At 44.0% G+C, this 10,586-nt stretch overlaps 1 pseudogene; it reads left to right on the top strand.

Annotated features, from left to right (window-relative positions):
• The first annotated feature begins 237 nt into the window (after positions 1-237).
• LOC101010976 lies at positions 238-4,760 on the top strand (annotated as a pseudogene).
• The last annotated feature ends 5,826 nt before the right edge of the window (positions 4,761-10,586 follow it).

Below are 10,586 nucleotides of genomic sequence, written 5' to 3'. Positions count from 1 at the left end.
ATGGCTGGAATTACATAACATTTGGGATTTGCTTTAACATCTAGCCCTTGGAAAAGACTGAATGGAGGAAATAAGTGAAATAAGAATGACAAAACACTGGTCATTGTTGAAGCGGAATGATGGATACATCAAGCTCATTATATCATTCTATGCATCACGTTTCTGTATTTTTGCTTGTGTTTGAAAATGTTTATAACAAAAAGTTAAAAAAAAAAAAAAAAGTCCTTGCTCAGCCACATGGTTTATCTTTCAGGGCTGACTCCCTTGTGGAAGTCAGGTGAGCAGTTGCCAGCATGGGTGCCAAAAGGTGTCTCAGAAGACTTTCCTCCTTATAATAAAAACTCTATCTACCACATCTCCTAGCCACCCAAATAAACACACATTGGCTCTCCCCAATCTCCAGCTTGCTGATTTGAGAATACTGGGACTTCTTAGCCTCCGTAATTACATGAACCAATTCCCTACAACAAATCTCTTCTCATACCTAGAGGCACAATTGACACAAACAAAATTTTTAACAAATAAGTCTCTTCATATATATATATATAGATATAGATATATAGACACACACATACATGCACACATCCCATTGGTTTCTGTTTCTCTGTAGGACCTGACTAATACAGATTAACTTCTTTGTTAGGTATCCCTTTATTAGCTGGGCAGCTTAAGGGAACATCATTGTATCTGTCATAAATCTTTACGATTTCAGGTTGTTTCATTTTCCTTGTTTCCATAGGTTTGGATGTTGAGTGTTTTTAAACCCCGACCCATACACTCAATTGAAAATAAGAATGAAAAATTAGTTCACATTAGAACAATAATCAGGTGAGAGTAGGGGAGAGGATGTTGAAACATGCCCCATTGAGAATGGCAAAGAAAGTTTCATGAGCGTGGCTGAATTCACGCTTTGTTGGGGTATCACCGAGAGGTCCATGTCCTTGTTGGGGAATTTTGGGATCTGAGACGCTCTTCCTCTGTGCCAGAAGCAGAACTGTGTTGTCATTATTCCTGGGCAGACAGGAAGATGAAAATTTCCTCCTCTCTTCTCAATTTTTATTTTTATTTTATTTATTTATTTATTTATTTATTTATTTATTTATTTATTTTGAGATGGAGTTTCGCTCTTGTTGCCCAGGCTGGAGTGCAATGGCGCGGCATCTCTGCTCACCACAACCTCCGCCTCTGGGATTCAAGCGATTCTCCTGCCTCAGCCACCCAAATAGCTGGGATTATAGGCATGCGCCACCACACCCGGCTCATTTTGTATTTTGTTTTTTTGTTTTTTGTTTTTTTTTGAGACGGAGTCTCGCGCTGTCGCCCAGGCTGGAGTGCAGTGGCCAGATCTCAGCTCACTGCAAGCTCCGCCTCCCGGGTTCACGCCATTCTCCTGCCTCAGCCTCCCGAGTAGCTGGGACTAGGGGTTTCACTGTGTTAGCCAGGATGGTCTCGATCTCCTGACCTCGTGATCCGCCCGTCTCGGCTTCCCAAAGTGCTGGGATTACAGGCTTGAGCCACCGCGCCCGGCCCATTTTGTATTTTTAGTAGAGACGGGGTTTCTCCATGTTGGCTATATTGGTCTTGAACTCTGACCTCAGGTGATCCGCCCTCCTCCGCCTCTCAAAGTGCTGGGATTACAGGCCTGAGCCTCCGCTCCCAGCCTTATTTAGTTTTTTGAGACGGAATCTTGCTCTATTGCCCAGGATAGAGTGCAGTGGCGCCGTTTTGGCTCACTGCAACCTCCCCTTCCTGGGTTCAAGCGATTCTCGTGCCTCCGCTTCCTGAGTAGGTGGGATTACAGGCGCCTGCCATCACGCTCTGCTAATTTTTGTATTTTTGGTAGACATGGGGTTTCACCATGTTGGTCGGACTGGTCTCAAACTCCTGACCTCAAGTAATCCGCCTGCCAAAGTGCTGGGATTACAGGCGTGAGCCACCGCGCCCAGTGTCTCCCAATTTGCAATTAAGTGGAAGCACGAAATTATTTCTGGCCAACAGAAGTAAACAGAAGAGGCTGGGTGCAGTGGCTGACTCCTGCGATCCCAGCACTTTGGGAGGCTGAGGCGGGGGGATCACTTGAGACTCAGGAGTTCGACACCAGCCTGGCCAAGGTGGCGAAACATTGTCTCTACTAAAAACACAAAGATAATTAGCTGGGTGTGGTGGCACGCACCTGTAATCCCAGCTACTCGGGCAGCAGAATCATTTGAACCGGGAGGAGAAGGTTGCAGTGAACCAAGATGGCACAACTGCACTGCAGCCTAGGTGACAGAGCGAGACTCCTTATTTGGGGAAAAAAAAAAAAAAGGAAACAGGAGTAATATAAATTACACACCACTTCCGGGTTCCAGGCCTGGTCTTTTTTTTTTTTTTTTTTTTTTTTTTGAGACAAGGTCTCCCTCTATGTCCCCAGACTGGAGAGTAGTGGCGCAATCTCGGCTCACTGCAACCTCCTTCTCCCAGGTTCAAGCCATTCTCATGCCTCAGCCTCTCAACTAGCTGGGATTACAGGCACATGCCACCACGCCCGGCTAACTTCTGCATTTTTAGTAGAGACGGGGTTTCGCCGCCTTGGCCAGGCCGGTCTCAAACTCCTGACGTCAAGTGATCCACCCACCTTGGCCTCCCAAAGTGCTGGGATTACAGGCGTGAGCCACCGGGTCCCCAGCCAGGCCTAGTTTTTAACTGAGTTCTTTAGTTCTCTTTGCCTGCCATGGTGACCTTGGATAACTCAACTTCCAGATGGTTTCGCTACCGGTTAGCTGCTTAAAGGACAGTTCACATCAGACTGTAGTGTGAATAAGAAACAAACTTTCATTGTGTTAAGCCATTGAGATTTATGGGTTATTTGCAATCTTAGCTAATGAATTACCTTGATAAATACACACTGTGGGGATAATGCTGTATTAACTCCTGCTTTGTGTAACCTCCTTAAGTATCCATATTTGCCATTAAGGAAGTTTTATATTCTGTAACTGTTGGTGGATTTCCATATATCATAACACCATCACTCAGTGTTGGCCATTTGGTAAACAAAATGTATCATGCAGCTTGATTAGTTTTGGTAGTTTATCAGATTTGTAGGAAACAATGGTTTCTCTTGTATTCAAAAGTAAAGAAACTCTGGTTCATAAGGCGGCAAACTCCCTTTTCAGAAACCTCACTGTGTGAACAACGGTGGAGTCTTCCAGTGCTTCCACTGCAGTAAGTCAGCATTAGCAATGTGACATAAGTGTAATCTTCACCCTCCACTGCACTACACTCTCCTCACTTCCATGTGAGGGGAGCACTGAGACCACTGCGGTCTGATACTACATAAGTATCAGCTGTTTCCAGCCATCACTGTAGACATATAATTTTTCTGCTTTTTGATATTTAAGATTATAGAGCAGGGAATATTAAGACCGTGCTTATTTTGCTTGTGAATAGTATGATTTTCCAAAATCCCCAAATCATATTGGTTATTTTGAGACTTCAAATCCACTCCCATTCCCACTCCCTCCCCTATGTTGGTATACACTATTTTAGAAGCAGAACTTAAGTTTTAGAGGAGGCACTGGCAATTTGGAATATGAAAGAATGTGGCTGGTTTTACCTTGGTTGTTCTTGAATGGCTATTCTTATCCGAGTGAGGCAAACCCAGCATGGGTAGGCGCCCTGGAAGTGGACAAAATAAACCTGTGCTTGTGTCAATTTGTATCTCCTCATGCTGTTTCCTATATGTCTTCCTTGAGAAAAACTGAGAAAATTGACCGGACTCTTGTTTTGTTTTGTTTTTGAGACAGGGTCTTGCTCTGTCATCTAGGCTGGAGTGCAGTGGCACAATCTTGGCTCACTGCAGCCTTGACCTCTTGGGCTCAGGTGATCCTCCTGTCTCAGCCTCCTGAGTAGCTGGGACCACAGACACATGACACCATGCCCAGCTAATTTTTTGTTTTCTGTAGCGATGGGGTCTCCCGATGTTGCCCAGGCTGAGACTTTACAAAAAAAAAAGAAAAATATCTGGCTGGGCGCGGTGGCTCACGCCTGTATACCCAGCACCTTGGGAGGCCAAGGCGGGTGGCTCACTTGAGGTCAGGAGTTCGAGACCAGTCTGGCCAGCATCGTGAACCCTGTCTCTACTACAAATACAAAAATTAAGCATAGTGGCATGCACCGGTAATCCCAGCCACTTGGGAGGTTGAGGCAGGAGAATGACTTGAACCAGGGAGACGTGGAGATTGCAGTGAGCCATGATCGTGCCACTGGACTCCAGCCTGGGCAAGACTCCATCTCAAAAAAAAAAAAGAAAAAATATCTGGGGTCCCTGGCCTCACCTTGCTGCTCATCCTGCTCGCTGGCCCCCAAAAGGTTGCAGCCAAATGTGGTCTCTCCTTCGCCTGCCCCAAAGGATTCAAATGCTGTGGCAACAGCTGCTGCCAGGAGAATGTGTTCTTCCCTGGCCCCTTGAGGATCTTCGTCATCATGTTCCTGATCATCCTGCCCCTCTTGTGCATCTGTGACTGGCTAAGCACTACTGTCCCAGCTGCAGAGACCCAGACCCAGATGCCCTGACGGATTGCCGGGGACCCCGGGAACTGCCCTCCATCATCCCCCTAGAGAGGGTCAGAGCATCCCTCTCTGTGCCCCCACCCTCCTACAGTGAGGTGATTCTGAAGCCTACCTGGGGCCCAACTTCCACAGAGCCACCCCCTCACTACGGCTTCAGGCCTGAAGAATATACCGGGGATTAGAGGGCCATTGACAACCCGGCCTTCTGAGTCACCTCCGGCCTAGAATCTTGCCATCAGCAACCTCCTCCCCAGTGCCTCCTGGATCAAGCTAGAGACTGCTGGCACCCCAGGAATGTCCCTGCCCATCCTGCCGTGTCTCTGTTCATTCTTGGATTTAACTTATGGCTTTTTCTGCCTCTGTTCCCAACCCAGCTGCCTCTGTTGTCCTGAGGGTCAGGCTGGAGTGACAGTATCTGCCCACCCCCCAACCCAAGAAAGAGGCTGCTGGAAGGAAAATGCCGACCATTGGAGGTGCCCAACAGCAGAATGGGCTACTCCAAGGGGTAGTAAAAGCCCCATTTCTGGAGTTATGCAAATCTTGACTGGACAGTCAGCTCTGAGATTTTATCAGGGCACTTCTATACCTGTGGGAGACTGGACTGGATGAGCTCTGAGCCAGCTTCCAATTTTACTTGAATAGAGAACTCACTGTACCCACCCCCAACACGTGGTAAACACACATCCTCACTGAAAACAAAAAAATCTCTGATCTATGTGAAATATTTTATAAACTATAAAGCCACTAAAAACACTAGCTCTTCCACTTTCAATGAATTGACTGCTAAACCTATGTAGAAAGTCACTTCATTCAGTTGCTTAAGTGTACATTTTGCAACTCTTCTTATCCTGAAGAGTATACTAGAAAGCTATATTGTTCAAATTGCTCTGTGGTTGCTTTAATGCTCATACGAAAAAAAATTAATGACTAATATGAGCATTTGGTTAACACATTTTTTAAGACTTGAAATGTTGCTGCCACGTTCTATACCTGTGCTATTCAATATGGTAGCCACTAGCCACATGTGACTATCGAGCCTCTGAATTGTGGCTTGTTTGATTAAATAATTGATTTTTAAATTTTATTTGATTAAAAAAATGTAAGTTTAAATAACCATGTAGATTACACAAATATAGAAGGCTTCTGTAGTATAAAAAGTACTATTGGATAGCACTATTCTACACAAAATCCTCATAAATATTAGTTATTATTTAGAACTATGCCATCTGATATGTAGCTGTTGGTTACATGTAGCCATTGAACACCTGAAATGTGGTTATTCTGAATTGAGAAATGCTGTCAATATAAAATACATTAGATTTCAAAGGCATAGCATGAAAAAATGAAAATATGTAAAATGTCATAATAATTTTTATATTGATCATCATAGTAGGTAGAATAATGGCCCACTGAAGATCTCCATGTACATATCTTGAAAACCTGTGAATATGTTTCATATGTTACATGGCGAAGGGGAATTAAGGCTGTAGAAGGAATTAAGGTTGCTAATCAGCTGACCTTATAACAGTGAGAATATGCTGGATTATCTGGGTAGGCCCAATACAACTACAAGGGTCCTTAACAGTAGAAAAGGAGATGTAACTACAGAAAAAAGACATAGAGGCTGGCCATCATGGCTCACACCTGTAATCCCAATACTTTGGGAAGTCGAGGTGGAAGGATCATTTGAGCCCAGATGTTTGAGACCTTGTCTCTACAAAAAAAAATTTTTAATTAGTTAGGCGTGGGGCTGGGCACAGTGGCTCACGCCTGTAACCCCAGCACTTTGGGAGGCTGAGGTGGGCGGATCGTGAGGTCAGGAGATCGAGACCATCGTGGCTAACATGGTGAAACCCCATCTCTACTAAAAATACAAAACATTGTAGTCCCAGCTCCTCAGGAGGCTGAGGCAGGAGAATGGCATGAACCCAGGAGGCGGAGCTTGCAGCGAGCCAAGATCATGCCACTGCACTCCAGTCTGGGCAACAGAGCGAGACTCTGTCTCAAAAAAAAAAAAAAAAAAATAGCTGGGCATGGTGGTGCCCACCTGTAGTCCCAGCTTCTCAGCAGACTGAAGTGAGAGTATCACTTGAGCCCAGAAGGTTGAGGCTGCAGTGAGCCGTGATTGTGTCACTGCACTCCAGCCTGGGTGACAGGACAGACCCTGCCTCAAAAAAAGAAAAAAGATGCAGAGATGCAACATTATTGGCTTTGAAGATAGAAGATGGGGGCCTCTAAGAAGCTGAAAAATACAAGGTAATATATTCTCCCCTAGAACTTTAGAATAGAATGCAGTCCTGCTAACACTTTGGTTTTTGCCCATTGAGATCTTTATTGGACTTCTGACCTATATAAATATGAATGAACAAATGAATGGGCCATGCATGGTGGCTCATGCCTGTAATTCCAGCACTTTGGGAGGCCCAGGCAAGAGGATCACTTCAGACCAAAGAGTTTAAGACCAGCCTGGGCAACATGGTGAGATCTTGTCTCTACCAAAAAAAAAAAAAAAAAGAAAACATTAGCCAGGCATGGTGGCGCATGCCTATACTTGGGAGGCTTGAGACGGGAGGATCGCTTGAGCCTGGGAGATTGAGGCTGCAGTGAGCCATGATCATGCCATTGCACTCCAGCCTGGGCAACAGTGTGAGACCCTGTCTCCAAAACAACAAACTAAAATAAAAAAGCCCAAATAAATCAACAAAATAAATAAGTTTGTTTTAAGATACTGTTAGTAATTTGTTACAGCAGCAAATAGACGATGAATACAATAATATTAAATAATATCTTGTATATAGTGACTTAAGTAAAATATAATGTTGAAGTTGATTTCACCTGTTTCTTTTTACTTTAAAAAATATGGCTATTGGGAGGCCGAGGCGGATGGATCACGAAATCGGGAGATTGAGACCATCCTGGCTAACACAGTGAAACCCCGTCTCTGCTAAAAAACAGAAAAAATTAGCTGGGCGTGGTGGCAGGTGCCTGTAGTCCCAGCTACTCGGGAGGCTGAGGCAGGAGAATGGCGTGAACCCGGGAGGCGGAGCTTACAGTGAGCTGAGATTGCGCCACTGCACTCCAGCCTGGGCGACAGAGCAAGACCCTGTATGCCCCACCAAAAAATATGGCTACTAACTCATATGTTCATCACAGCACTATTCACAATAGCAAAGACATGGGATCAACCTAGGTATCCATTAAAGGTGGAGTGAATAAAGAAAATGTGGTACATATACACCATGGAATACTACACAGCCATAAAAAAGAGTGAAATCATGGCCTTTGTAGCAACATAGATGCAGCTGGAGGCCATTATCCTAAATGAATTAATACAGGAACAAAAACTCAAATATCGCATGTTCTCATATATAAGTAAGAGCCACTACTTATGGGTATATATGAACATAAATGTGGCAACAATAGACACTGGGGACTACTAGAGGGAGGAAAGAAGGAAGTGGGTGTATTAGTCTGTTCTCATGCTGCTGATAGAGACACACCCGAGAATGAGTAATTTATAAAGAGAAAAGGTTTAATTAACTCACAGTTCAGCACAGCTGGGAAGGCCTCAGGAAACTTACAATCTTGGCAGAAGGGGAAGCAAACATGTTCTTTTCACATGGCAGCAGCAAGGGGAAGTGCCAAGCAAAAGGGTTTAAGCCCCTTATAAAACCATGAGATGTCATGATAACTCACTCACTATCATGAGGACAGCATGAGAGTAAGCGCCCCCATGATTAAATTACCTCCTACTGGGTCCCTCCCATGACACGTGGGGATTATGGGAACTACAGTTCAAGATGAAATTTGGGTGGGACACAGCTCAACCATATCAGGAGTCAAGGGCTGAAAAACTACCTATTGGATACTATGCTCACTATCTACCCCAAACCTCAGCATCATGCAATATACCCATGTGAGAAACCTGCACCTGTACTCCCAAATCTAAAATAAAAGTTGAAGTTATTTTTTAAAATAGCAGAGAAAAATTCCCCAGTGGTATGTTCCTAAGTTGTACAGCCAAAATTTATTATTAAAAAAATTAACATGAAAAAAACCTGTATGCAAATGTTTGTAGGGGCTTTATCCATCATCACCCAAAACTGAAAATAACTCAAAAGTCCATCAACTAGAGAATGGATGAACAACCTGTTATATATCCATACAAATGGACTATAACTCAACAATAAAAAGGAACAAACACACACAAAGTAAAATGTGGCTACTAGAAAATTACATATGTGGCTCACTCTGTCGCTCTCTTTTTTTGTTGTTTTTGTTTTTTCTTTAGAGACGGGGTCTTGCTGTGTCATCCAGGATGGCGTGCAGTGGCGCAATCATAGCTCACTGCAGCCTCGATCTGCTAAGCTCAGGCAATCCTCCCACCTCAGCCTCTCATCATTCTCTATTTCTATTGGACAATGCTGATTTAGAACTTTTTGGCTTGATCATTTTGTGTTGGAGCAAAAGCAAAATTACTTTTTGAGAAGATTCTTGGGCTGTTTCCAAGTGCTCTTTTGGCTTACTTTCAAGGTGGAGTTGGGAAGTGACTTTCTATTTAGTCATTTGACCTCTTGAACTCCGTACCTTTCATAAGATAATATCAGTCTTACCTCTACTCTGCTGAAGAGTTGAAAGTATATGATTCAGCACTTAACAGGCCATATAGAAAGTTACAGTCTACATATTGTCAGCGAACATGACCTCAGACTCACAGTTGTTTGTTCAGTATTTATCAATGTGAACAAAACAAAATCACAGTTTAATGTTCATTTAAAGAAGTCATGGCCAGGCACAGCGGCTCATGCCTGTAATCCCAGCACTTTGGGAGGCCTAGGTGGGTAGATCACTTGAGGTCAGGAGTTCAAGACCAGCCTGGCCAACATGGTGAAATGCAAAAATTCCAAAAAAAAAAAAAAAAAAAATTCCAACTACTTGGGAGGCTGAGGCAGAAGAATCGTTTGAATCTGGGAGGCAGAGGTTGCAGTGAGCTGAGATCACACCATTGCACTCCAGCCTGGGCACACCGTGAGACTCTGTCTCAAAAAAAAAACAAAAACAAAGTCATGATAACTGCTGAAATTACAGAGGCAAAGATAAGCGTTTCACGCCTTTGGCAGTCCTAGTTCAGAAATAATGGTAGATATTTGCATAAAACCATGCTATAGAGATTTTGTGGTAGAAGCATTTCCTCCTGGGCACACGTATTTTTTTAGCCTTTCTTGCAGTTAGACTATAGCCACATGATAGGGTTCTATCTAGTGGGAGTTGGCAGAGGGAATGTACTTTCAGACCTGACCATAAAATTCCATGCATGATTGTCTACACATCCTGTTTTGCTTCTGTGATGACCTCAGAGGCCACATGCTAAAGATGGCAAAGTCACAAAATGGAAGGACTCCAGATCCCTGAGTTACCAAAGGAAAGAAAGTCAACAAGGAAAGTTACGTGACTGACTTTGTGAGTGAGAAGTAAGCCACTGCTGTTTTAAGTCACAGAGATTTTGTTGTTTGTTATCACAGCATATCTTCGCTTACCCTAACTAATATATTTCTATTTAAAAATGACTCAGGTTGGGTGTGGTGGCTCATGCCTGTAATCCTAGCACTTTGGGAGGCCGAGGTAGGCGGATCACTTGAGGTCAGGAGTTTGAGACCAGCCTGGCCAACACAGTGAAACCCTGTCTCTACTAAAAATACAAAAATTAGCCAGGTGTGGTGGCGCATGCATGTAATCCCAGCTACTTGGGAGGCCAAGGCAGGAGAATTGCAAGAACCCAGGAGGTGGAGGTTGCAGTAAGTCAACCTTGCACCACTGCACTCTAGCCTAGATGACAGAGCAAGACTCCATCTCAAAAAAAAAAAAAAAAAAAAAAAAACACTTTTAGGGCTGGGCGCCTAAAATTACATGCCTGTAATCCCAGCACTTTGGGAGACTGAGGCGGGTGGATTGCTTGAGCCCAGGAGTTCGAGACCAGCCTGGGCAATATGACGGAACCCTGTCTCTACTAAAAATACATAAAATTGGTGGGCCGT

The sequence above is a fragment of the Papio anubis genome, chromosome 7 (assembly GCF_008728515.1).
Source record: "Papio anubis isolate 15944 chromosome 7, Panubis1.0, whole genome shotgun sequence".
Lineage (NCBI taxonomy): Eukaryota > Metazoa > Chordata > Mammalia > Primates > Cercopithecidae > Papio > Papio anubis.
This window is presented reverse-complemented; position numbering and strand designations above follow the sequence as displayed.